General features: G+C 34.9%; 1 long non-coding RNA gene across 1 annotated transcript; it reads right to left on the reverse strand.

Annotated features, from left to right (window-relative positions):
* Positions 1-16,055: 16,055 nt before the first annotated feature.
* LOC124989602 (uncharacterized) lies at positions 16,056-27,227 on the reverse strand. The gene is made up of 2 exons (XR_007109592.1): positions 26,866-27,227; positions 16,056-16,338 (listed from the first exon to the last, which is right to left on the reverse strand). It is a non-coding gene; the product is annotated as an uncharacterized LOC124989602 (long non-coding RNA).
* Between the last annotated feature and the right edge of the window lie 561 nt (positions 27,228-27,788).

The following is a 27,788-nucleotide window of genomic DNA, read 5'->3' on the forward strand; positions in this document are numbered from 1 at the left end:
ACTCGCCAGACCTACTGCCTGGTATGTTCCTTGTCCATATTAAACATGGCTTTCTCCCTCACGTTCTGCAGATGTCAGCTAAAATATCACTTCCTCACATTATTCCAGAGGAATTTTTCTTGACTCTTACTGTTTTCTGACTTTTTAAAGTATGTGCTCATTGCTTACCATTCTGGAACATTAGCTCCTTGAGGGCAAGGCTTGGTTGTGTTCAGTGTTGACTGTGCGGTGGACATGAAGATGAACCACCAAGATCCTTCCATGGGGACAGAGAAGTTCTTACCTCACTTCCTTCAGCTGTTGGCCCCAGATTAGCTCAGCTGCAGAGAGCACCCTTGCCATGGTCACACCCTTCTGTGGTTGCTCCATGGACAAGGACTGACCAAGGCAGAGGTGTACAGTTAAAGTCATTGGATTCAACATGGGAAAACTCTGATGAACCATTTCAGCTCCAGAGTTTCCTGAGGGGTGGCAGAGGCTACTGGACCTCATTATCATACAGTTTCTCCCTTGATGGATCTTACATTTCCATTCCCTTTCCACAGGTACTGATTCCAAGGACATATCAAACTACTTCCTGGCAAAGCCAGCGGGTGGAAAAAAAGAGGAACCATTTTCTCTTGATAATTTATTGCTCTATTACACAAGACATTATCTTCATCCAAATATAAATTCCTTTACTTGGCAGGAATTTGGGGAGAAACACGTATGTTCCTGGGACTGTTTAGGGTACTGATGGGATGAAAGTTAAAACACCAACTATTTTCCTACATCCTAATTCTAGTAGAAAGGATAAAATAAACTAGCAAATAGGTAAACAAAAGAGATAATCCGTGGGTGGGATTAGAGATGTGAGGAAAATAGACCACATAGTGGGTTGAAATGGGGATTGATCCACTGCTAAACAGGATGGTTCCTGAGGGGCTCTAGGGAAGGACTTTGAAGTTGAGATTAAATGGTGAGAGGATTCAGCCATGCCTAAGTCTTGGAAGTGGTACTCCATGTGTGTTTATCAAGTGCAGATCATACGCAGGCACTGGAGTAGATAATAGGGTTGTAAAGACTGGTTTTATACTCTTGCCTCTCAGAAAATACTTTTTTTACAGTCACAAATAATTGGAATGTTTACTGTAAGGAAATCTGAGTATTTTAATTACCCCCCTGATAAGACTGTTTGCAAAAATTAACTGAAATCTTTATTGAGCACTTACTATGTGCCAGATCTTCTTCTAAACAATTTCCATTACTAATAGACACCCTATAAGGTAGATATTATTATTTTTTATTATTATTATCTAATTGTTTATAAAACAAGGCACAGAGTAGATAATTTCCCAGCATCACATTTAGCAAGGATGAGAGGTAGAAATTAAACCCCCACAGTCTAATGCCAGATCTCACACTCTTGACCTTTTGTATTATATTGAAACTTCTCCTTACTATTCCCAGAGTTCCTTTCCCACAAGGAGTTCTTACGTTTTATATATACATTTAAAAAAACGATACTCTCTTCATTATGCAGCAATATGTATTTCTCTATGCCCATATTCAGTTCAACTATTTTGCAAAGTGAAAAGCTGTATATTCTTCATTAGAGTAATTTATAACTTGATGGTATCACCGTGTGCCTTACACATTGTTTTTATTAGTAATCTCAGGAACTTGAAAGCACTATAATCGGTTATTTCTGAGTATACAATGGAGATTGTCCCAGATTTTCTTCCAACACTAATACTTGGTAAAAGGAGCAAAAATTAAACAGTACTTGCTGATGTAAAACTGAAGCACGAAAGAATGTAAAATTAATCACTTTAAAATTAAAAATACACAACAAATAGTGAAAGAATGTATAAATGTTCACTCAATTCACAGAGAATTTAAATGTTTTCATGACCCTGATTCATGGCTCTCCAATGTAGAAGTAACTGGCATAATTTTCCATTGAATGAGATACTGTATTATTTGCAATTTAACAAGTACTTTCTAGATTTTCAAACTTACTCATCACTGACAGAGTCATAAGGCAACTCAACACTAAAGTTTATTCTCATAAGAAGATATTTGTACTTCTTGACCTATGTTTTCCTAAAATTTGTTGTTAGAAGAAAGATAACCTCAAGCTTCAACTGTATCTAATTTTTAAAAAGTAGAAGGAAAAAAAAAGTAATAAAACCAGAAAGTTGGGATATCTATAAAAAATTTGTATACAATATTTATAAATCACTTGGATACTGAGAGCATTTCTGTTGATCCTACAACTTCTAAGGGGCATTTTATTTTAGAAATGTGGAAAGGGACGCTTAGAGACGTGAAGTATATTGCTTTGGGTCACATGGCTATTAAATTACAGATGATTCAAGTCCAAGCTGCTCTGAATTCCAAATCTTGCACTCATTAGCATTATCTTAACTTGGGGAAAAGAGAAGTTCACATTTGAATACTCAGTACCAGTCATTATATTTTTCAACTATTATTTATGCCTGTTGGCTTATTGGATGGATTTTCTCCAGTAGGGTCTTCCCAGTTGGGATAATCCATCTCCACAGCTCTGACAATGTGTCTGGATAGCACTAAGCAACTGAGAGATTTTAATGTCCAAGAACTTGGAGCATTCTTTCTGTGTAGGTCTTTTAGAAATCACCTCTCACTGAGAAATTATGTTTCATGATTTAACTAGTAAGTGCCTACACGGCTTATTCATTTCTGTGATGTTGTTTTTGTGTGTGCCCATCTCTTAATAGTGAATATGTCTTTGACATATTGTTCTGCAAGAAAAAATATTGTAGCTACCTTTTAGCTTCATTGAGATACAATTTAGTTGGTGTATAATTCACTCCTTTGAAGTGTACAGCTCACTAACTTTTAGTATAGTCACAGAACTGAACATCCATCAGCACAATAAGTTTTAGAACATTTTCATTAACCCAATACTCCTTAGCTGAACTCCCCTAAATTCCCCAAATCCTTAGAGTTAAGCACTCTTGAGTTTGCTTTCTGTCCTCATAGATTTGCCCATTATATGGAATTGTGTGTGTGTGTGTGTGTGTGTGTGTGTGTGTGCGTGTGTTGTGACTGTTTTCTTTCATTTACCAAAATGTTCTCAAGGTTCATCCATGTTACAGTGTATGTCAGTCTTACATCTATTTTTATTATGAATAACATTCCTCTGTATGTATATACCACATTTAATTTATCCATTCATTAGCTGATGGATATTTGTTTGGGGATTTTTGGCTCTTACAAATAGTGCTGCTATGAATGTTCATGTATAAATTTAAGGGTAATTTGAATTAATTTCTCTTGGTTTTATATCTAGGAGTGGAGTTGGTGAACCATAAAGTAACTTTATGTTTAGCTATTTGAAAAACTGCCAGATAATTTTCCAAAGTTGCTGCATCATTTTCTATTTCCACCAGCAAGCAGCAGTGTAGGGCAATTCTGATTTCTCCACATCCTGTTCAACACTCATTATCTTTTTTATTTTGGCCGTCCTGATGGGTGTGAAGTGGCATATCATAGTGGTTTTGATTTGCATTTCTTTTTAACATAGCTTCTAAAAATAGTAAAAGTACTTATTAAATATCTACAAAGGATATGCAGCAACTAACCATTAGAAACAAAAGGAAAAAAAAATCACACAATGGAAAATATATACATGTTTTCAAACCTGCTTCTTAAAAATTAGAATGGGAAACAGTAGAGCTGAAAATTAATATTTGAAATACATTCATGATAAAATTAAAAAAATTCTGTGTGATAATAATGATGGTTCTCTGGATGGTTCTATGCTAATCATTCCTTAGTTTGCATAAGACACTTCACCTGAATGAACACAGGAACACTCTCAGATTATAGTAAGTAGTTGCACATAAACTTTAGGTAAATATATTTCTGAAGATCAATATTTGAAATAGCTATGTCTTTGACAAATCAGCAGTTACTCAATTGCTCACTCATTCCTATGAATTCTTCCTCCTGTGTGTAAGAGTGTGTGCCAGTGTACTTGTGGTCAATATTAGGTGGTTTGATTACAAAACTGAGATGATCCCTTTGTCAGGGAACATTTGAAATGAAAGACAAGAAACACACACACACAAAAAAAGGAAAGTGTTTATCAAGGATAATTGGACCCAACTATTGTCTTTTTTTTCTTTCCTAAAACCCTAGAGGCTTATAACTGAATGTGTCCATATATCCTAATTTTCTCATGCAGTCCTGAATCGTGCCTATTATCCTAATGTCATTGTTAAAACCTTTCCCTTTTACTTTCAAAAGTTGCCTGAAAATATATTAAATTGTATGTTCATCCTATTTATAAAAGATCTTCCATTGTAATGAGAAATATGTGAAACAGAACCCCTGAAAAAGGGAAAATGTCAAGACACAGGCAAGTCTTCAAGCCCACCTCTTTTAGATGGGAAAGGTAAGAAATTAGGGAGACAAAAACTTAAGCTGATACCCTGTCCTGAAGGACATCACATCAATATCCCCTGTATGGGTTTCCTTAGCACACCTCTGATTTCCCTTTATCCCAGATGTACTTGGAAACACAGGTGTGTCCACATGAAGGGAAACAGGGGGACAGCATGTTGGAGCATAATTCTGACCAGGTCACTGGATTCTAAGGATTGAAAATTGACTTACTTCCAAGCTCTAGTTGGCAGGATTGAAGAAACTGCTAATTAATATCTGGAAGAGTGTACCTATGTCATTGTATGGACAATAATAATACCAACTGTTCATTTCTGTAGGTCACAATTGCTTCAGGTTTAAAATAACATTGAGGTAGCAAGAAAAATTGTATTTCTCCTGGTCAATCTTGGTTGAGATCAGTTCAGTGGTGGGCAGACCTAGAGACATAGGGAGGTCCATGGATTGGACTTTAAGGAACTGGAGTGGCTATGTTGGGGACTGTTCCTATTCTTTACCCCTCAGGACAGGGCAGGACAGGGATTTTTCTTTCCCCAAATCCATGTGAATTAAAACTAATCTTAAGAGCCACAGGACTGGTTTATGATCATAGTTAGGTGCCAGTTCTCACTGGTGATTTTTAATAACTTTCAAGATATTCTCCCTCTAATGGAGAAAATACATTAATCGAGTGGAGAATATGGTTTTTAGAGTTTTGCTGTCTACTCCTTAGTTAATGGGGTAGATGTCATTATATGGCACACAAAATAAGTAGCAAAAAATTAATGTACGTATTTGAACTTCCTTTGAATTACCTTCATGAAATGTATTTGCTAACTTGAAGAATAACCCTGGACAATTATAGATAATATAAGTTATTTCATAAGGCAGAGGAAGCATATTTAGATTCCCATCTTTCATTCCCAGAGAATTTCACACATACAAAGTTACACCAGACTTTCTCAATAGATTTGACTTTGGATTCATCTTTTAGGGATAATAGAATGAAAAAGGAGAAATACAATTTTTCTTGCTACCTCAATGTTATTTTAAACCTAAAGCAATTGTGACCTACAGAAATGAACAGTTGGTATTATTATTGTCCATACAATGACATAGGTACACTCTTCCATAAATATTTCACTAAAGGATCAGAATATTGCCTAACATTTTCTAAGTTTTCATTCATTATTAAAAGAAAAACAACTTTAGGTTTTAATAGTGGAAAAACTCCTCTGTCTATATATTAGGAATCTATTAGTTGAATTTAAAGATGGACTTCTATGTAAAACTATATGAGTAAACAAAGTTGTGGTGTTTCTCTGTCTGTGATACATTTTGTACTAAATTCCCTTATAACCTATCTATACTTAAAATAAAATCAATAAGTTAATAGGTTGAACTTTGTATACCTTTTCACAGTAAATATTCTTCATTAGATGTTAAAATTGTTTCTATAAAGATGTATATGCTTCTGTCTCACTTTTTCTTCTCCTCTATACATACATGTATACACACATGCATAAGTCCTTTCTCCTTTAAATTTATTTGTGTGTGTGTGTGTGTGTGTGTGTGTGTGTGTGTGTGTATGTGTGTGTGTGTGTTTCTGGGAATCAACCTAGGTTCTCAGGTATGCTGGGCAAGTGCTCTAACACTATGCTACATTCCCACTTCCCTTAAATTCAAAACTGATCAAATCCAAAGTCAGTTTATTAACTGCAACATGTATATGAAGCAGTTTAAAACTAACCCACAGACGTTGGTCAACCCCATAGTTAACATCTTTCAGTTTGAAGTATCCAAGGATTGAAGCTCATTGAAATAGAAAGAAAGCAGGGAGAAGAGGGAATGTGTTCATGCTGCTTCATAATGATTTCTTCTGTCACCTGCAAAAGAATATCATTTAAATGAATCAAAAAATTCTGCATACATGGGATTTTAAAAACATAAATGCACCAGCAAAATAAATAAAGCATAAAATTAATCCCGAGATGAAAAAGAAAGTGAAGTAGAAAAACAGTCATGCTTCCCAATCTTCTGATCAAAACAATGGAAAAGGAGGGGGGTTATCAAATAAGATCCTGGAAACAGAAGATGCTGAGTGTGAATTATTTTGAAATCTTATCCAAACCCCAATATACATGTATAGAGAACAAGGATCTGTGTGTTCTGTCGAATGGCCCTGTGGGTTGAGGATTTGCTCCAGTGTTGCAGTCAGCATTTCTAAGCTCTGTCATGATCCTGTGCCAAGAGGACATCTTCGTGACGACTCACAATGTGCCCTCAGCTTGAGTCCCTGTCTTTAGTTCCAAAACCGCTTTCAGTGCCACGTACCTCCTGCAAGGCAGTGTGACCCTTATGAAATCACATTTCCCCGGTGCTTTTGTTGTTATGACAATTGGCATCTTAGTTCTGGTAGATTCTGGTTCCTCAGAAAACTCTAGTTTGACTCAGTGGAAGGTGTTGGGGATATGGGGATCAGAGAATGTGGCTTTCTGAAACCCTGTGTGCTTGCATGGTCTCAAATTATGGTTAAACCTGGGTTTTCAGTGTTTTCAGTTTCTTCTAAATTTAAAAGATGGGAAATATGGTAAAATTGGAGTATTATTCTTGGAAATATTTCTCTAACATGATTCATTTGATTCTTGGTTAACCCCGAGTTCCTTAATTGGGTGTATGTTTTCTAATATGACAATATGTGTTACTTAAAGTTGCATAGGCTTAAACAACAACAACAGTAACAACACCAATATCAAAATTCTGAGCCTATTAGAATAAACAGTTTAATAATTTATTACCTTAAATGAGAAGATACAGTCGCCTTTTACCAATATTCCATTCCACAAATATTTTTAAGCCCCTTGCAGAAACAAGGCCCTATACTAAAATGCTGTGAATGCTACAACTATGAACCTACTTGAATGTAATATTTAGATGTGATCTGCTATTTAGACAAATAAGTCATGTCTTGGATACAAATAGAAACTAAACATGGCTTAATATTTTTAAATTTTTGATATTTAAAATATAGGAACATATTGATGAGTAGACTCTACTTTGCTCATCCTAAATGTATTAATTTCACAATTATATAATATGGTTATACTTGTTATAATTTTCACGCTGTAAGCTGGTATTGATATATGTCTCTTAAAGCAAAATAAATGCATTTTATAGCTGATGCTTTTGTGGGGACTAATCTGGCTTCCATAGCAATCATAAATAGTTGTAATCCTCTGTTGCTAAAAAGGAAAGAGCAAAATCGCCTTAACTTATTATTTTCTCCTTCATTCTTTTTCTTAAGCCCAATATGTGCATTTTCTTTCCCCCAAACTTTTGATTAGCAGTTTGCTAACTTGCTTTGCTCTATGGATTTCATACTTTTTTCATTAATCACATCTGTCAGACTTTTTTCCCCAATGGTTGGATAACTTTGAAGATTGATTTCCATCTCCTAAGTGTTAAATTTCCTCCTGTTCCCAGGGTTCAGTTCACAATGGTACTCACTGAAAAATACTATGTCAAAATTTGGGGCAAATTGATCCATCTTTTTGGATCTCAATCGCTTCATTTGTTAAAAAACCAAGAAGATCAAAACAGATGATATCTATCTATATTCCCTATAGCTTTGAGGAAGCATGACACATGTCTCCAGTCAACCTGTAACAAATATCAATGTAGAATTTACTATCTCATCAATATTTACTTAGGAGATGTAGTTGATAGTGAAAGTTAGTCAGTAGATGGCACTGTTTATTATGGTATTACTGTTAAGGAACACTCACATAGAATGCCAATTACCTCACCTGATCAGGATGGGGGTAGGAGAGGAGGCGGCTTGTTTTTGCACAGGAGAACACATAGATTTCTGAGGTTAGAGTGACCTTGAGAAAAAAATCTAGTTCATCTTCCTGGTTCTTTAAAAGGAAAACTCTATTTTATAGATTTTTCAGAGAAGTGGATATTTTTAACACACTTCATTTGCCCCTTTCAAATTTGAAACACTCATGAAATCTTCTATCCAAATCACATCTTTTCTTCATGTTCTTGTATTCAGCCCTGAGTGAAATTCAAAACAATTCTTTTCATTCCTTCCCTGTAAAATTCCAACAGGTTTTTAGGAAGCATTATTATTTTACACAAGCGTTTTTTTCTTCCTTGGGACCTGAGAAAGACATCAGGTTTTGCGTAGGTGACTCTCCACCATGCCTTTCTGAATTCTAATATGCCATCATATCAGGCCCACACATATATATCTATACACACATATATAGTATTTATACACACAGTTAATTATTAAGTAACCAAGATATGCAGATGCATACAGTACACAAGAGATAAACAAGCATTTTCATTAGCCAAAAGTACATCGTCTCATTTGGAGAAACAGATACAGCAAAATGAACAATATGTAGTTAGTAACTATTATGTATAGACCCTTGCTTTCCACTACTATCTTTTCATCTTTCTCTTATGTTTCTGTTTTTTATTCATGAATTTGAATCATCAAGAAAATATTTAGAACAGTTCAGAGAGTTAACCATCCTGAATCATATCATTCTTTCTCTTTAAAAATTTCAAGGAAGCATTAGTATAACTTAAGCTTTTTTCAATTTTGTCTCTAACTACTGTATTTAAGTCTCTTAACAGCACCAAATTTTATTTTATGTGTCATGAATTCCAAAGGTCTTACACAGTGCAAGCTTAGTAAAGATACATGAGTGCTTTATAAATATCAGTTGGATAAATTAATGAATAAGTTCATGTAAATTAAGTCAGTTATTCAGGAGAATTATCAGCTGATTTCAAAATACAGTTTTAATTATTGTCATGTCAACATTTGCTTCCCCTGTTATAAGTCTACTTATATTGTATTTTGAATCAGTAGTTCTCTTTGTGTTATGAACAAAAAGTGAAAAGGAGAATAAAGGAAAGCCACTTGAACAATTAATCTTATATATAGAAATGTACTTAAATAGTTATCTTACTTATGAGCATATTCATTTCATGATATTATTCTGTACAGATTTTTCCCAGAAAAGATATTATTATAAACCTTCCCATTGTATCTTATTACAATTATAATCTTGTTGTTTTAAATTATTTGGAAAAAGTTGTGTTTAATTTTTTTTATTTCATTTTATTTCATTTGAGGAGCTTATATTATTTGTACTTTTTGCTATTTGAAAATGTTTCTTAAATTTTCCTCATAATCATTAACTATGGACCAGTATATGCATTGCAATTTTATTCTGTACAATTTCTAGGGTTACCTTGCTAAAGACCCTCTGTAGTAAAACTAACATTTGATTAATAAATGCTCTTACTACTTGAAGAAATCACTTGGTGTTCTATAAAATCACTTGATACCTATGAATATAGTTAAAATGAGAAGACGTAGTCATTTTGAAGACACCATAAAGAATGACAATAAGAACCTGAAAAGATGTTTAAAATCGTTAGCATTAGGGAGATGCAATCTGAGACCATCTTGAGCCATCATCACACTCAATAGACCAACCAAAAACAACCAAAGTGGTAGTACCAGATACAGGTGAGGACACAGGGAAACTGGATCTCTCATACCTTGCTGGTAAATCCTGAGAATGGTACAGCCACTCTGAAGACAGGTCAGCAGATTCTTAAAAAAATAAACCTACCCTTATCATATGACCCCAGCCCTGATGCTGCTGGATGTTTATTCCAATAAAAAGGGATGAAATGTCCACACATGTAGCAACTTAGATGAATCTCAAGGACATCCCGTTGCCTGGAAAAAGGCCAGTCTCCAAAGGTCATTACTGTATGATTCTGTTTATAAAACATTCTTGAGATGACAAAATTACAGAGAGGGAGAAAAAATTAGTGGTTCCAGAGGTTACAGATGGTGATGGGGGGGTGCTGGCGATGATACTATAAAAGGGTAGTAAGAGGAAAAAGAACTGGAAGATATTATATTAAGCAAAACAAGTGAGGTACAGAAAGACAAATAGTGCCTGTTCACACTTACATATGGAAACTAAAGCTGATCTCAAAGAATAGTGGTTACAGAGCCTGGGAGAGGTGTGTATGGGTGGGTAGAGAGAGGATAATTAGTGGGTACAGGGATGCAGATGGATGGAATAACTTCTAATCTTTATAAGTGCAAGATAACTATGGTGGACAATAATTAGTATTTCAAAATAGCTAATAAAGAGAACTTTTGATGTTCCCAACACATAGAAATGGCATATGTCTTCTGTGAGAGATATGCCAATGATGTGATCATTATCCATATATCAAAATGCCATTATGTACATAAATTAAAATACTATAATTATCATATGTAAATTACACACACACATACACAGAAAAATGGAAAGAGAGATTTTAGTGGTAAAGGAATAGTTTGGTCATTACAGGAATCTGCACGAATGATACAATGTCATAGAACTACACACACATTGTACTAATGTTGGTCTTCCTGGTTTTGATATTGCACTACAATTGTATAAGACAGAATCATTGAGGGAAACTGAATGCAAAGTATGTACTAAGTACTGTTCTATGCTACCTTTACCACTCCTGTGATTCTATAACTTTTTGAAACAATAGAATATTTCATTTATTTCTACCCATTTTGAATTGAATTCTAAAACAGGCAATAAACTGTTTTTCTTTTCTTTCCTCAATGCAATTTTTCATTATCTTATAATTGTTCTGTTCTGGTGGGTTTCAAGACTCAATAGATTAAGCTTTCTCAGCAATCTTTTTTGCTTTTGTAATAGTAAATATAAGGGTATGAAGAAAAAAATTGCAATTTCTATACGCAACGAACGGCAAGGGTAATTGACATGTTTATATAGACGGAGTATTTATTTTTAAGATAAACATTCAAAATATTATATCAAGTAGTTGAAGTAGTGATGGCTGTCTATTTTTAGAAATATAAGTCACTGCTTTTGACAAGTTGGTTATAATTAAGACACTATCAAGCTGGAACTTCCTTCCACATTCCATATCACATATTTCAATGTGAACAGAAAAATAAACTGTTAGGGATAAATTTTCAATTTACTCCCCAATCAAATGAAACACTATACAATGAAATGCTTTGCATTTTCATTTGGCGCACAGATGTGTCTGGAAGGAACTTGACTTGAAATATGGGATGTTTAGCCATAAATTATTCTCAGTGTGACACAGAGGATATGAAATTTAACTACTACTTTTACTGTTAAAGGAAAACTATTCTGGAATCATTTGGGGAAATTTTTGAAATAAACAGTGAGATATTTATCCAATAGAGATACTTGGCTTAAGTCACAAGTTTGCAAAATAAACTATCAACCGTATGCCAAGAAATCTAATTAATTTATGACTTTTCCTTATTAGTCTTATTAGGTGAGGAAGGAGAATCTCACCCCTTCCTTACTGGTTAATTGTAATAGCCAGGTAAATTAAGTCTAACCATTTGAAAATCCTAAAGTAATTAACCTACTGAATGGACATTCCACACCTGTCCACCACCTCTACTCTTTAATCCTCACACACATACACACATTGGCATAAAAGACTTTTAGCTCACATCTTTATACTACCAACCCTAGCTAACAGCTGAGATTGGTGGTATGAAATAGACAGGAATATTGGTTTGAAGATCTGTTGCTTTGGTATTTTATGGAATATCTTAAAATGTCAGTGGTGAATATTTATTCAAATATTCTTATTTGGCAAGTACCCCAGGGCTCCAAAGATGAGGAAGAATGAGTCTAAATTTGACTAGTAACTGTGAAAGTGCCATAAAGTTTGCATGTTGTTGTTTTTTTTTAAAGATTTTTATTTATTTATTTATTTATTTATAGTTGTAGATGGACAGAATGTCTTTATTTGTTTATTTTTTTGTGGTGCTAAGGGTCTGACCCAGTGTCTCACATATGCCTGTTAAGTGCTCTGCCACTGAGCTACAGCCCCAGCCCTGCCAGTTGGTTCTTGAGTCCCATTAGTTAAAGGAACCTGAGTAGTTTTGCAGGTGGTCAGTTTTCTCATTGTCCTCTCTTAGGCTGGTCCCAGAAGCCCACAGGCTTATCAACACCAGTTGACCAAAGAATTCAATGAAGCACTCCCTCAACTTGTCAAAGAGAGGAACTTCTCTAGAATATTTCTGTCCCTCCCACACAACCTCTGATGGATGGGTGCTCCAGAATTCCACACCATTTGCTTTTTTTCATCTTGATCTGGTTTTGGTCTGTATACATATGAATGACTTGGAAACTCTCAGCATGGCTGCTAGTGAAGTAAATCAAAGGGCATCCTATCCCTGAATCCCACTCAGGTCTTTAAAAGCAAAAGTTGAAACTCTTTCTCTTGCTCTACCAGGGGAGGAAGAACACAGCACTATTTTCAAACAGTTCACTAACTAAACTCCCTGCAGAGTTGCCATTGTTTTTTAAACTTAGTTAATAAGTCGAATAAATGAAATCACATATTTTCAGTGTCCCTGGGAAACCATAACAGGTTGAAAATGAAGTTTGTCAGGGGTCAGAAGTTGACTAAAGTGCTGTCATTTTTAGCACACATTGCTACAGTAAGAGATTAGCACTTCTGAAATTAGATTGTAGAAATATTGACTCATGGGGTTACTGAAATCCTGTATAGACCCAAAGATACACAAATCTGTGCACACTTGTAGATATGCATAAAAGCACACACACAGATGCAAGTCCATAAATCCTTTATTAGCACAGTCATTTGGGGCATGATTCTTTAGTATTTAAAACTCAAATTCAAATTCATTATGAATTTGTGCTACTGGTGACTAGAAGTAATGATTGCATGGTCAATCTCGATGTTAGGTTAAAAAAAAAAAGACAGTTTAAAAGACTTCTTGATTGTTTGTTTTGGTACTGAGAATTAAACCCAGGGATGTTTAACCACTGAGCCACATCCCCAGCCCTTTTTGTTTTATTTTGAGACAGGGTCTCTCTAAATTGCTGAGGCTGGCCTCGAACCACTGGAATTATAGGCATGTGTCACCACACCCGGTTTGGTTTACAAGATTTTTTTCAAAAGAAATACATGTATTCATAAGACAAAAAATTAAGGGATAGGTAAATATATGATATGTAGGCATAAACTATTTAAAAAATGCTTTTCCTGAAGCTTCAGGTTACTTTGAAGTTATGGAAATCACTTATCTTATTCTTTTCTTTCTTTTTTTTTAAGATCTTTTTTTTTTTACTTTTTTTTTTTACAGACTGCATTTTGATTCATTATACACAAATTGGGTACATCGTTTCATTTCTATGGTTGTGCACAATGTATATTCATACCATTTGTGTAATCATATATGTACATGGAGTAATGATGTCTGTCTCATTACACCATTTTTCAAATTATAATTGTACATAATAGTGGCCTTCACTTTTACATGTTGGTACATTCACATAACCTAATTTGGTCAGTTTTATTTCCCAGTGCCTTCCCTTTCCCTTCTCTCCTCCCATCTGGAAATCACTTGTAATGATCCCAGAGGAGAACAAGGAAAAAAGAATGAAATTGTTGGATGACAGTTCTTCGATGTTAGAGATCCTGCAAGGTATTGCTCCCCAGAACACCACTCCAAAATTAGGGAGCTGTTCTGGTTAACTGTTGCAGAGTTAAGTCAGTTTGATGGATTTTGGCCTTGGTATATGTTGCCCATCCTAAATAAAAAGATTTTCAAATGGACAAGCTACTACCAGCAAAACTGCACCAGCTCCTTCTGTTTGGTCTAGTTTTTCTTACTCTAAGCAAATCATCCTAATTTTTCTCCCTTGAAACTGAAGGGAAAAAGGACTTACAGGCATGAAAGAAAACTCCATTTCTGATATCATTTGATACTCTCTCCATGTCCATAAATTGCTAAAGGTTTGTGATAAATTATCACAAATAATATTTCATCTGTGCTCATAAAAAGTATAACGATTTTAATGTGAGACCCAATAAAATCCAGTGATAGACATTAACAGCATATCTCAAATAAATATTTAATAAAAAGGCTAGCAAATTCAGGGTCTTTAATGAAACTTTAATAAAATAAAATTTATGAGACAAGGAAACTGAAAGCAGAATATTTCCTTAGGAACCATTCTGTTTTGTTTTATCTTGTTTACAATATAGAAGCTTTTTATAAGAATGTGGGCAGTATGGAATCTTCTAAGACTATCTCAATATTTTCTACATTAAACCCCTTGTCTTAAAAAATATCTTGAGTCTGTATTAATCTTTGTCATTTTCTGAGCACATGTATAACATATTTTTCTCAAGAATGTAGTGAGGTTGCTATTTCCAAGAGCTCTTAAATTCTGAAATATAAGAAGTGTGTTTCCCAGCATTGAAACCCAAAGGCCATCTAGACACAATGTGGTGAGCAGAACATATGACAATCTCTCATGACAAATCTGAATTGTGCTTTTCCTAACCATATGAAGCCTATTGGGAGAAGATTCCAAACAATTTGGCAACTCAAAGCAAAATGTATGCTTTGATATTGCATCATACTTCTTAGGACTAAGCCATGCCCTGTGGCAGCAAGGTAGATTTTAGTGCTGAATTTCTTATTATACCCCCCAAAAAGTTATTCCATGCAAACCATGCAAGAATGTAACCTCCAAAAATAAATAAATAAAAAAGAAAGAAAGAAATTTAGACTTACGAAGGCTGAATAGTATTTGCATGTTCATGCACCGTACCTTCTTATTTCTTCCTTGCTCTGATTTGGAGCATGTGCTTTCATTATTCATTTTGGCTTAATATTTTATTACTTAATAATAATTCAGTAAATTTACTTAGTACAAGAAATTCATCTAATGACTCATGTCTTAAGGATGTTTTCAAAAAAATAAGTGTGCATTTTGTACCATCTGAGTATTTCCAGAATTTCTTAGAATTGTTGCAACTGATGCTGGAAGCTTTGAAATAAAGCAGAAGGCAGAAGTTCTTGTTTTGTGACCCTTTCCAAAATATATAAAAGTTTACAGTCATTGAATGCAAATAAATAACTATACATCATTACATTTTTTCCTGTCACTAAAATTCTAATAGAGCCCAAAGAATTGTGAGTCCATTTTTCTATAATACAGGCAAAATAAGAAATTTAAAGACTTGAGTTACGTATAACTTCTGATAGTGTACCTTAGTACTTAAAAAGTTTTTGACTTTAAAAAGCAAGATTAGAAATGTCAACATCTTCCATAGCATTTGGAAGCTTATCGTAGGTTGGAAACTTTGCTATCAGAGCTCATATTTAACAAATCTGAAATTGGGATGTGTCTTACAGTTGTCTCAGTGATTTTGGTCATGCCTAACAACTAAAATATTAATTTTGGTGAAATAATGTAGTTGTTAAGGTAAAGATAACTGATCTGGTTTATTATTTATTTGCATTTATGTTTCTAGTGGTCTTCATTTGCATTCTTCCTTGTATACTTTCCCAGTTCCAGTCCATGGAGACTTCTAGGGTGTGGTTTTTCTGCCTGTAAAATAAGGGATCCAAGATCCCTTCCATCTCAAAAGTGCTCTACTCTACTTCTTCACTGCCTGGCAGGTATATCAGTCATTCCTGAAAAGAAAATCAGTCAAGGGCTCAAGGATTCCTCAATTTGCTTAATTGAACACAAACAAAATATAGCAAAACAAATTTTAATGGGGTTGGTAGGAGTGATTGAAGAGCAAGCTCTCACTTAAGTAAAATAAAGATTAGTTATGGAAGCCACAATATGGTTGTCTCTAAAGTTACATTTCATAGTCGTAAAGGGTATTTCTTCAACATGATTCAGAATTCTGGGAAAACCTGTGGGTCTTGGTGAAGGAGACAACTCTTCTTACTCCAATTTGATCACAGGAGAAAATGTGAAAGAGCTGAGAGTCTTCTTGTGCTCTTTGGTTTCTTTGATGGCCACCACCACACTGTGGAGATAAAGAAGATGAGGACTAATGTGCTCGTGTACAACAATCTTGGGTAGCACAGATCTCTTCATGGGACTGTTATCAATTTGTCACTCCTACCAGAGTCTGACCCCCATTATCTTCATCACTCCTTACATCAAATCAACCAATCAATCAGAAATCCCACTGATTCAAACTCCTAAGTATTTCCTTAATCTTCCCACTTTTCTCCATTAGCATGGACACTACCCTGATTCAGATTACATCATCTCTCACCTGGATCATTACAATGACTTTCAAAATGATCTCCATGGATCCAACCTTGCCTCTCCTTGTTCATTGTAATGAGGCAGCTGCATCTAGAAGCTTATAAAGTCTGAAACATAAGTACTCACTGGCACAAAACCTCATAGTCACCTAAATATAATGTGGTGGCCAGAATTATACTTTTTAATACTTTTTTTGTTTTATATGATTCAATGAGTAATGCCTTTAGGAAAAAAATCCAATTTTTTTTTTTTTTGTACAGCAGCAATTCCAATCATTTTTCATATATTATGTAGAAACTAATATTTATGTGACTGACAAGAATAGACCAGATTGAAGAAGTTTGAGGAATATATATTGATTCTGTCTTTAAAAAAATCATTGCCTTTTTATTTGTCATAAAATTACAATTAGAAAAATAAAAGACAAAGTATTAGAGAAGATATCAAATAATTTTATTTGATGAAAACTTTCCAATAAAACCTTTTCACAAATCCTTTCCTAGTAAGAAATTTTAGTTCACTAATGCAAATGGAACTTTAATAGGACTTATAAGTGGTAGTAGATTTACCACATTCTTTTTTTTTTAATTTTTAAAATTTGTTCTTTTTAGTTATACATGACAATAGAATGTATTTTGACATATCATGCATACATGGAGTATAACTTCCCATTTGTTGTGATTGTACATGATATGGTGTTACACTGGTTGTGTATTCATATATGAACACAGAAAATTTATGTCCAAGTCATTCTACTGTCTTTCCTATTCCTATCCCTCCTCCCTTCTCTTTATTCCCCTTTGTCTAACCCAGGAACTTCTATTCTTCCCTCCTCCCCAGTTATTGTGAGTTAGCATCCACATATCAGAGAGAACATTCAGCCTTTGGTTTTGGGGATTGACTTATTTAACTTAGTGAGATGGTCTCCAGTTCCAACCATTTACCAGCAAATGCCATTATTTCATTCTTCTTTATGACTGAGTAATGTTCCACTGGGTATATGTACTACATTTTCTTTACCCATTCATCTGTTGAAGGGCATCTAGGTTGGTTCCATAGCTTAGTTATTGTGAATTGAACTGCTATAAACATTGATGTGGCTGGGTCACTATAGTATGCCATTCTGACTGGAGTAAGAAGGAATCTCAGTGTAGTATTAATTTGCATTTCTCTAATTGCTAAAGATGTTGAACATTTTTTCATATATTTTTTGTCCATTTGTATTTTTTTTCTGTGAAATGCCTGTTCAGTTCCTTTGCCCATTTATTGATTGGTTCATTTTTTTTTTTTTTTTGGTCAAGAGTTTTAGTTCTTTATATATCTAGGAAATCAATGCTCTATCTAAGGTACAGGTGGCAAAGATTTTCTCCCACTCTGTAGACTCTCTCTTCACATTCTTGATTGTTTCCTTTGCTGTGAAGAAGCTTTTTAGTAGGTGCAGGGTCTCTGGTCTAATGCCTAGGTCTTTGATTCATTTTGATTTAAGTTTTGTCCAGGGTGAGAGATAGGTGTCTAATTTCATTTTGCTACTTATGGATTTCAGTTTTCCCAGCACCATTTGTTAAAGAGACTATCTTTTTTCCAAAGTATGTTTATGGCACCTTTGTCTAGTATGAACTAACTGTATTTATGTGGGTTTGTTTGTCTCTGAGTCTTCTATTCTGTACCATTGGTCTTCATGTCTGTTTTGGTGCCAATAATATGCCATTTCTGTTGCTATAGCTATACTATAGTATAATTTAAAGTCTAGCTTTACCAGATTCTTAATTGAGAGTTTTAAATGGTGACTTCTCTGAAATTGTGATAGAGATCCATCTATAAAAACCTTTCATCTCACAACATGGTAGTGGCAGATGGCAGATGGCAGAGGTATAAAAATCACCTTTTTTGTATTAATGGAAACTCCCTTCTTGACCTGAATCAAAATTTGGGTAACTTAAACTATGTGACTGTTCTTTAAATAAGTGAAATATTTAAATTTATTAGCCCTTTATATTGTTTCAGAATTAAAGTTTATTCAGGTAGATTTATAATTCAGTGAGTCTTTTCATGTCTAAATTTCAAAATAATTGATGAAAATGTTCCTAAAGTGTGGAATGATGTTGCTCTCACAGCCTCGCTAACCAGAGATTTCAGAGAAATAAAACAATAGTGTGTGTGTGTGTGTGTGTGTGTGTGTGTGTGTGTGGTGTATGAATGAGAGGAAGAGAAAGAGCTATTGGGTCACTGGATGGGGAAGGGGTGGCTAGGCGGAACAAGAGATCCAGGAAAGTGTTCTAGTTCGAGTTCAAAGGCAATGTGCTATGGAACCAAGAAGAGTCAATGTTACAGATGAACTCCAAAGGCAGTCTCTGGAGAGTTTCCTCTTGTCTGGGGGAGGCTGACTTTTTGTTTCATTCAGTTGACAAGGTAAAGCCTAGCTATGTTATAGAGTGCAATCTATTTAACTGAAAGTCCCCTGATTTAAATGTAAATCTCACCCCAAAACACCAGCACAGACACACCCAGAATAATATTTGGCCAAATATCTGGGCATCATAGCCCAGACAAGTTAACATACAAAAGTAACCATCACACAGTCTTAATAATTTTTAGAATTCAAATTATAGTATTGATTAAATTTCACTAAAGAGTCATCTTTACCCTTTCCAAAAATAAATTTTTGCTCTCAATCTATAAATTTTTTAGTTCATTTTAATATTCTATGGTCCTTGCAAGTTCTGATTAAGTATATGCAAGTGCTCAAAAATTTCACTTAAGAAACTTTTTTTTGAGCCAGTAATTTGATGTTCACTTTACCTGCTGTTGTTTATCAGTGTAAAATATAATCTAGGTTTAAACAGTACAGACAGTAACAGAGTGGAATAAAGAGTTGAGAAATTCTCTAATATGGAGTAACAATCTGAAATTTAAATCCCATATATAGAATTAAGGATCAGAAGGAGATAAGGTATGACACTGTTTTCCAATGTTTTTGAAATTCCAAGAAGTTAATGAAGAGGCAGCTTTGTAGAGTTAGGGGGCAAAGAAAAGGGATGAAGCACTCAGGCTTTACAGACACGTAAATTGCGACCAAGGCATTTTTGGAGCTGAATTGACATGATGCATTTATAAAACCTCTCTCACAGGCCTGCGTTGAAGAGTAAATGAGAACATAATGCGTATTCTCACCTGGTGGCTAATGCAGAGAAAGTGGTCAACAAAGAAACCTGCTGTCACTTTGTTTATATTTGGTTTTTGTTTTGTTTATAATTATTTTTCTTATTACCCTTGCAAGGGGACTGGGATTTGCTCCTAGAACCCTCTTCCCCAAAGCTCATATTCAGGAAGCTCTTCTCCTTGAGCTGTTCTTTCTATAGACCTGCTCAGGGACCAAATACTCAAGAAGGAAAAACAAAAATAAAAAAAAAGGAAGGATTTGGAGAAAATTAATGGTTAAAAAGATTCTGAGGTTCATATCAATCACCTCATAAAGTCTCTTGCCACCAAGATAATAGCAAGTAGATATACTTCCTCCAGATTATTAGCAGAAACTAGTGAATGCATTTGTATCCAGTGCCAGAAAAAAAAAAAAAAACTTCTTTCTCCTCTGTACTGTGTCTTATTCATCTCCAAATATGAAGGAAAAATTAGGCCTGTATTAGTCAATCTCTTCTTAAAAGACTGATATGAAAATTTAAGGCCTTTTTAGCATCTGCTGAAGTTGAAAATGCACTTTGTACCCCAATCCTGTCTACTGGTGAAGATGCCATCAACAGCACCAAGTGTTCTTTTTCTTTCTTCTGACCATTCCTCCTGCTTGTGTGTGTGTGTGTGTGTGTGTGTGTGTGTGTGTGTGTGTTTTAGTCAGCTTTTCATCACTATGACAACATACTGACAACGTACCTGAGAAAATTTAAATGAGGATACATCTACCTGCTGTATTCAAAACTGACAGTCCAAATAGGAGCATTTCTCTTTCTTCTAGCTATTTTTAGAATATTCCTCCCAACTATGGAAAATGAAGCCTGGGATCCAGAGGAAAAATCCTACTTCATTCCATAGCACATGTGATAAAAAGCACCCCAAAATCATACATGTAACGTTATACACCTATTCATCGTCTACAAGGCACAAAGCATTGTGATAGATGCTGTGAACAACAAAAAGCTGTTTTATATACATTTCCTGTTATGAAGACCAAAATTGAATAGAGCCAATCAATGGAGAAGATGTTTCATATAGTGATCCTTGAATTATAGTTCAAAGTCAATCAGTGAAGACTGGGGGTCGGTGGAGATATCATATAGATGAAAAGACCAAGTGAGAAAGAATAACATGGAAGTAGAGAGCCCTTAATATAATGTAGCTTTGTTAAAACACAGGTTGAAGATTTAAATCACAAAAATTTTTTGAGTCTATAAACATACAGTGATAAATTCTACACAAGGTATTAAGTTTTACTTAGGAGATTTGTATTTTTAAAATTTGGCATAATCAAAGAAACGTTCCAAACACATTTATAGGAAGATTAATGTAATACTAGTGACAATACAATGGTAAAAGCATTGATTTGGACTGAGAAGTTGTTCAGTGAATGATATATTACCCATAAATTTGAATTCTCATTGTCATGAACAAGCAAGGTGAAAATAAGAATTCAAAAGAGACCATAAATGTTATGCAAATTGTGAAGATGGATGCTTTAGCATCTAGTGACTTTACAAGTAGGACAAAGAATGAAAGGCAGTTCTGATGTCTATAAAATGATCAAAATAAATCATCTTATCATAAAGAAATTTAAACCTTGTCTACATGGAAGGGATTGTTAAAGTCATGAGTATTGATGACTTCACTGAGAAAAAGGCAAAGGCAGAAAAGAAAGCTTCAGTGTTTATCATAATGTGATGACATTATGTGTTATACATTAGGTTTGCTGTTTCCTATATAGTATTTCATTTATTTAGTATAAAACTTCTTGGGGGATGTTTGGGAGAGGACATGGAAGAAAAAAGAGAAGGCATTGAAAGAGAAAGAGTGAGAGGAGAAATGGATAAAGAAAAATCATTACATTGTTGTGTGATATAAAGCAAAAGGAAAGAGGAGAGGGGTAAAAGTTGGTGCACGTGGTCAGAGACAGGATACTGAGGATGAAACCGAGGAAGGCTAGTTATTAATGACCTTCATGGTTCATGACATTGAGCATGGGGATCGAAAGTGGGATTTCAAGGCAGTCAGAATGAGTCGGTAAAATGCTCAAGTCAGCAAAGACAAAGACAGTGCCTTTTCCTCTATATCCCCTTCGCACTACAAAACCAGACCTTGTTCTCCTCATAGTTCATCCCTTGTACTTTCTCCTGGTGGTCTTCTGTCTCATTTCCTTCCATGTTTCTCTCTCTGGAAAATCTGACCCTTAGATACTGGATCCCCATTAAGCAAATATTTATAAAACCCATGCCTATACCGAATGCTGAAAATGGAACAATGAATTATATTTCTTTCTAGTAGTTTTGAACATTTTCTGTATGTCAAAGGTTTTTGCTTTTTATATCTTTTATAAATTGGTAATTTTGATAAACAAAATATATGTCATTTTAATTCATTATGTGGGAAATCATTAAGTTCAAGACAACTACTAATTCTTGAGAGTTTTTTGTTGATATATTATTTTAGTAATTGAGATATGGTTCAGTTATCTCCTATTATGTATTTATTTCATGGGTTTACCATTGAACTTTGTCTTATGCAGATATATTTTATACTGATGCATTAAATTTGCTTTGATTGTTCTTTCTAAATGTTTATAATCTAGTGGTTCTAGGTTTTTATATCATTTCTTTATTGCTTCTATTGCAAAACTACTTATTAAAAAACTGGCTAAATAAAAATAATGTTGTAATAAGGGTGGAATGAGTCTATTGTTTTTATAAAAATCTTTCCAAGTTGTTCTCTTCATTTTTGTTTTAATATCCAGCCACAGAAACTAAACAAACACCATCCCTCTAGGGATGATAGGAATGTAACACACACAATGCTTATGTCCCTGTGAGACACATTTTGATTATTATGCAGGTGAAGAAAGGTCTTAAAGGGAAATGTTGATTTTCCCATTTCTGTCTTGCACAGTAAGGCAATGATCACTCTTTGTGTGATTTTATAGTACACAAATATTCCAGTGGATTAGTCACAGATTTAATCAATCATCCAGATGTTTGATCAAACATCCAGATGTTTTTGTCAACTTTATGTGAAATTATTGAATATCCCAAAGTGACTTGAAATGTTTCTGTAATGTATAGCAGAATTGGACTGAGGAAAATATTAAATAGAACCCATCCATACAACCTTAATGAAGAAATAGAAACTGGCACTCACATACTCATCAATTCTTGTGGTCATGCTTATTTACAGTGATAATTTGAACTCGATAAAATTTGTTCAGTCCACAGAATCTAAAGATTTAGTATAAGATGATATTTGATATTTCTTCAGTTGTATAAATTAGAAAAACAATGTGAATTGGTAATTAGATTTTTTGTTTGTCTTACTTGACATCAAGTTCAAAGCTGGAAATGTCACTTTAATTTCCTTAAAAAAACCTGCAAAATAAAATTAATAGTATGTCTTATATCAATAAATATTGCATAAGATACAGGACAGTGGCATAAAGAAAGGGGAGGTTTGGGAAACAAGCACATCTGGTTTTGAATCTTGACTAAGCTATTATTAATACCTTGATCTTAGGTAAATTTCTTGACTTCCCTAATCCTGAGTTTATTCATAACCTGTAATATTGTAAAGATTAACTATAATTAATACAAAATGCCTGGCACTTTATAGCATGTAGCTCTTACGATTTTTCTAAATTCTCAGGATAGAATTCTTTAAAATCAAGGTGCCTTGTTTATCTGGAATTTTAGCCTCATCGTTTTCCTTGGATCTCTTAACCTAGACATGGAATGTGCAATTATACAGGGCCAGTATTGTTACCTCACTTGAAAAGTGTGCTTTTAACACTGACAATGCTCTTGGTACTGTATTGGCACAGTGAGGAAGAGACAGGCTCTGTCCAATTAGGAAACTAATTTGGAAGAAAGAATAAATACATGAATAACTAGATGAATAAGTACATTATTATAAAGTATGCTGTGCTCAAAAACGTACAAGTATTGCAAGAAAGTAGAACTGAAATGCTTGGTGGTTGGTATCAGATTGTCCAAAAAGAGTCTGAGTAAATTAAATATAATCTAATTTCTGAAAGGGAAGTATGATTAACAGGTAAACCATGAAGAAATTGGCAATTTAAGGCAGAGAAAACTGATGTGTGAATGTTGTCAGGAAACAGCTTTCTGCAATGGGAAACTGAAACAAGACTGGTGGATTGTAATGTCAGGATCAGGGCAGGCAGATCTGAGATCAGAAGGGAGGCTGGGGGAGTGGAAGAGAAAGACCATCAAAGGCATTTAGAGTAACTCAAACTTGATTTTTTTTTTTTTTTTTTTTTTTTTTTCTGGTACCAGGGATTGAACCCAGGGGCATTTAACCACTGAGTCACATCTGCAACTTTTTTTTTTTTCTACAGTGCTGGGGATTTGAACCCAGGACCTTGTGCTTGCAAGGCAAGCACTCAACCAAGCCCCTACTTTTTCTTTTGATAGAGGGTCTTGTTAAGTTGCTTAGAGACTTGCTAAGTTGCCGAGGCTGGTTTTGAACTTGTGATCCTCCTGCCTCAGCCTCCCGAGCGACTGGAATTACAGGCATGCACCATTGTGCCTGGTTCAAGTTTAATCTTAAAGGCTGGAAATGATCATGCTTTCAACTGTCTTCCCCCTTCTACCACCAAATCCTCATAGGAGTTAGACAGAACATTCTAAATGCTCAGTGCTCTAAAACACGAAAGAGAATTCTCAGAGAACTGAACACAAAAAGAAATTTTGAAAGAATAGATCAAGTTAAAAAGACAAAAGCAAATACAGAACGTGTAAGAGAAAGTTTGCCTCGAAGCTGAGAGGTAACAGGATGCTTCATGCTTTCAGTAATAGACACCAGAGATCACAGAACCTAGGACAACAATATGGTTAACTGGGGCACTACACAGGGGGCTTTGTAGAGCAATCATGGGAAACCCTGCAGAAAAAAATGCATAAGCTGAACATCCCTCTCAGAAACCAACCATGAAACCACCAACAAGTAGGGAAGGATAGACAAGAACTGTGTAATGCACATAATAAGCCTGACTGAATAGCTATACCAAGAAGTTGTACCATACACAGAAAACTACATATCATTTTCAAACACACAGGCTACAGCCACAAAAATTTACCATGCACTAGACCACAATGAAAACATCAGCAAATTCCATAAAGGTGATATTATACAGGCTGCACTTCCTTATGCATCAAAATTTACAAGAAATTCAACTCCTCAAAAAACAAAATTTCATAGACAAAGAAATTAGGTACATATAATAATTGTTCTATTAAAGCAAAAATCAATATGGAATTAAAATACTATATAATACAACTTGTGGGTGTGGCTGAAGCAAGACCGAGCAAATAGATATATTTGTTTGAAAAGAAGATTGAAAATAAACGACATCTGCTTTTAACATAAAAACATAAGAAAATACCTAGATTCAGTGTTACATCCCTATAATCCTAACTGCTGGGGAGGCTGAGACAGGAAGATAGCAGGTTTGAGGCTAACCTCAGCAATTTAGTGAGTCTCTGTTTTAAAATAAAAATTGAAAAGAACTGGGAATGTGTAGGAAAAAAAGGGGGGGGGGATTCACCACGTCCAGCATGAATGAGGGAAAGGATTTCTGTCAGAACGGTGCTGGTTACTGATTAAGCACTAAGAAACTTATCTAATTAAATAAACACAGAATCAATAATCTTTTTAAATGGAAGGGGCTGTGATGGATTGGGTCATGCCAACATCAGACCTCAGAACAAGATGGAGAAGTCCATCTCCCCTTTATTTGTGGTTGCACAGGTAAAGGGGGACAGAGAGGGGGTTTCTTCTGTGAGTAACAGGATGGGGTGGAGTTAGGGAAGCCGTTTCCTTAGAGAATTACCATTTCCTCAGGGGGTGAGCCACCTCTCTACAGAGTCACCTACCCCAGGCTATCTGAAACAGTCTCTCATGACCACCAGTTCCTGGGAGTCAGACCTCAGTATTCCATGGCTCAGCCAAGCCTGATTCTGCTAAACATGGATGGCTCCCCACAGGGATGTAGCTCAGTTTTAGAGCACTCTGGATTCAACTCCCAATACCACAAACAACAACAAGAAAACATGGAAAGAAGAAACACATAAGAAAGAGTTAATATAAACTTTAGAGAACAAAGTAAAATCCAATAAAAGGTAAAAGGGGACTGATGAATAAATACAAAATCCAAACTTAAAAGATTAATAAGATACTTTAGCAAGTATGATCAAGATAAAAAAGGTTCAAATAGTTGCCAGAAATGAAATGTGAAACATCAACAATGGAGAGGAGTCTAAAGAATTACAGGAAACTCAATTTCCAGAGCAATGTATTGCTTTAGTAAATCTAGATTAACTGAATAATTAATTTCATAAAAACAAGTTGCAAATGTATACACTTTCCCATGGTTGATAATAACTCACAAAAGGGTTTAAAATGAATAATAATTAAAACATATTCCTCAGGAAAATTTTTGAAGGGAGAAAAAAGTAGTTCACATGTTCCAGGTGAGTACAGATAGTGGCCAGAATAACCGTTTCCTATCTGGGCACATTAGTGAGCAGTGGTGTTCCGTACCAAAGAGAGAAAAGACAGCGGCTGGCACCCCTGCCAAGGTAGAGGCAAGACAAGTAATAGTTATTCACAAGGAGAAAGGGTGCTCCATGCAGGTAAAGCAAGTGACAATATTATTTACCAGTATTTGTCACCATTGATACCTCTAAAACCCAGATGGTCATTTGGTCCTTTCTGTTCAGGCCTGAATTTCCAAATCTCAACTATGAGAATTTTTTTATTCATAACAGGTAGAAGTTCTATCAGACTAGCATGAGTAAAAATAAAACAATAGTAACTTCTAATTGTTCTTTTTCCCAATAGGTGCCTAGAATTTAAAAATAATTCTAATGAAAACTTACACAATTTTAGAGGCTGTATACTTATACTTTTTCTAAAAAATATTAATGTTCCTGGACTAGGCCACACTTGCAGCTAATATTAATTCTTCCAAAAAGATCATATAGTCTCAAAAATTATATCAATTATCATTTATGATTAAGAATTAGAAAAGAGTAAAAGACATCTGCTTTCTTACCTGTTATGCAAATTCTTTACTATAGTGCTGTAAAGGTTATTTCCTAGTTGTTTAAACTTTATAAATGACACAGAAGTTTTTGCTTCTCTCTCAGAGCTGAGAGTGTTAACCTGTGATCCAAATACAGAAGTGAACAAAAGATAGGTGAAGGGCACTTGCAGCTGGTGGCCCGGGTAGTGCCATCCAGGTGCCTGCTTTTTCAACACTTTCTGCTTTAACTTTTAGAGAAGATGTCCTTTGATAAAGGGTTATTTTTTAAAACAATGATGATAAACAAAATAGAAGTAAGCATGATGGAAAACCCTGTGAGAAAGTTGAACATGTGGGATGAACTGTTCACCTGCCATAACAAGTCTGGAGGCTGGAAGCTGGAGGGCAGGGCATTGCCAAGACTGACTCATTTCAAAGCCAGGCTGCTTGACCTGTTGATGTCCATCTTCTCCTGGTGTCTTTAAAGGGTCTTTCCCTTGTAACCATCTGTGTCCAAATTCACCTTCTTCTAAGGACTCCCCTCCTATCAAATTAGGAATCATCTTAATCATCTCATTTTAATATAATCATCTCTTTAAAATGCTCTCTCCAAATACAGACACCTTCTGAGGCACTGGGGATTAGAACTCCAACATTTGAATTTGGGGTGGGGACACTCTTCTGCCCATCACAGGGGAATTTTTCTGATTATAGAATCATAAAGGGGGAATGAAAAAAAATGTACCCATAAAGTTGATTGATAAAACCACTGTGTGAGGAAATAAAAGAAAGATGATGTGGCTGGTCTCAGTGGCACACATCCGTGATCCTATCTCCTGAGGTGGCTGAGGCAGGAAGATCACGAGTTTAAGGCCAGCTCAGCAACTTAGCAAGACTGTCTCAAACAGACAAATAAAAGATTTGAGTACTTAAAATACTGTTCTCACAAGCTT

This window comes from Sciurus carolinensis, chromosome 7 (genome assembly GCF_902686445.1).
Source record: "Sciurus carolinensis chromosome 7, mSciCar1.2, whole genome shotgun sequence".
NCBI classification, from domain to species: Eukaryota; Metazoa; Chordata; class Mammalia; order Rodentia; family Sciuridae; genus Sciurus; species Sciurus carolinensis.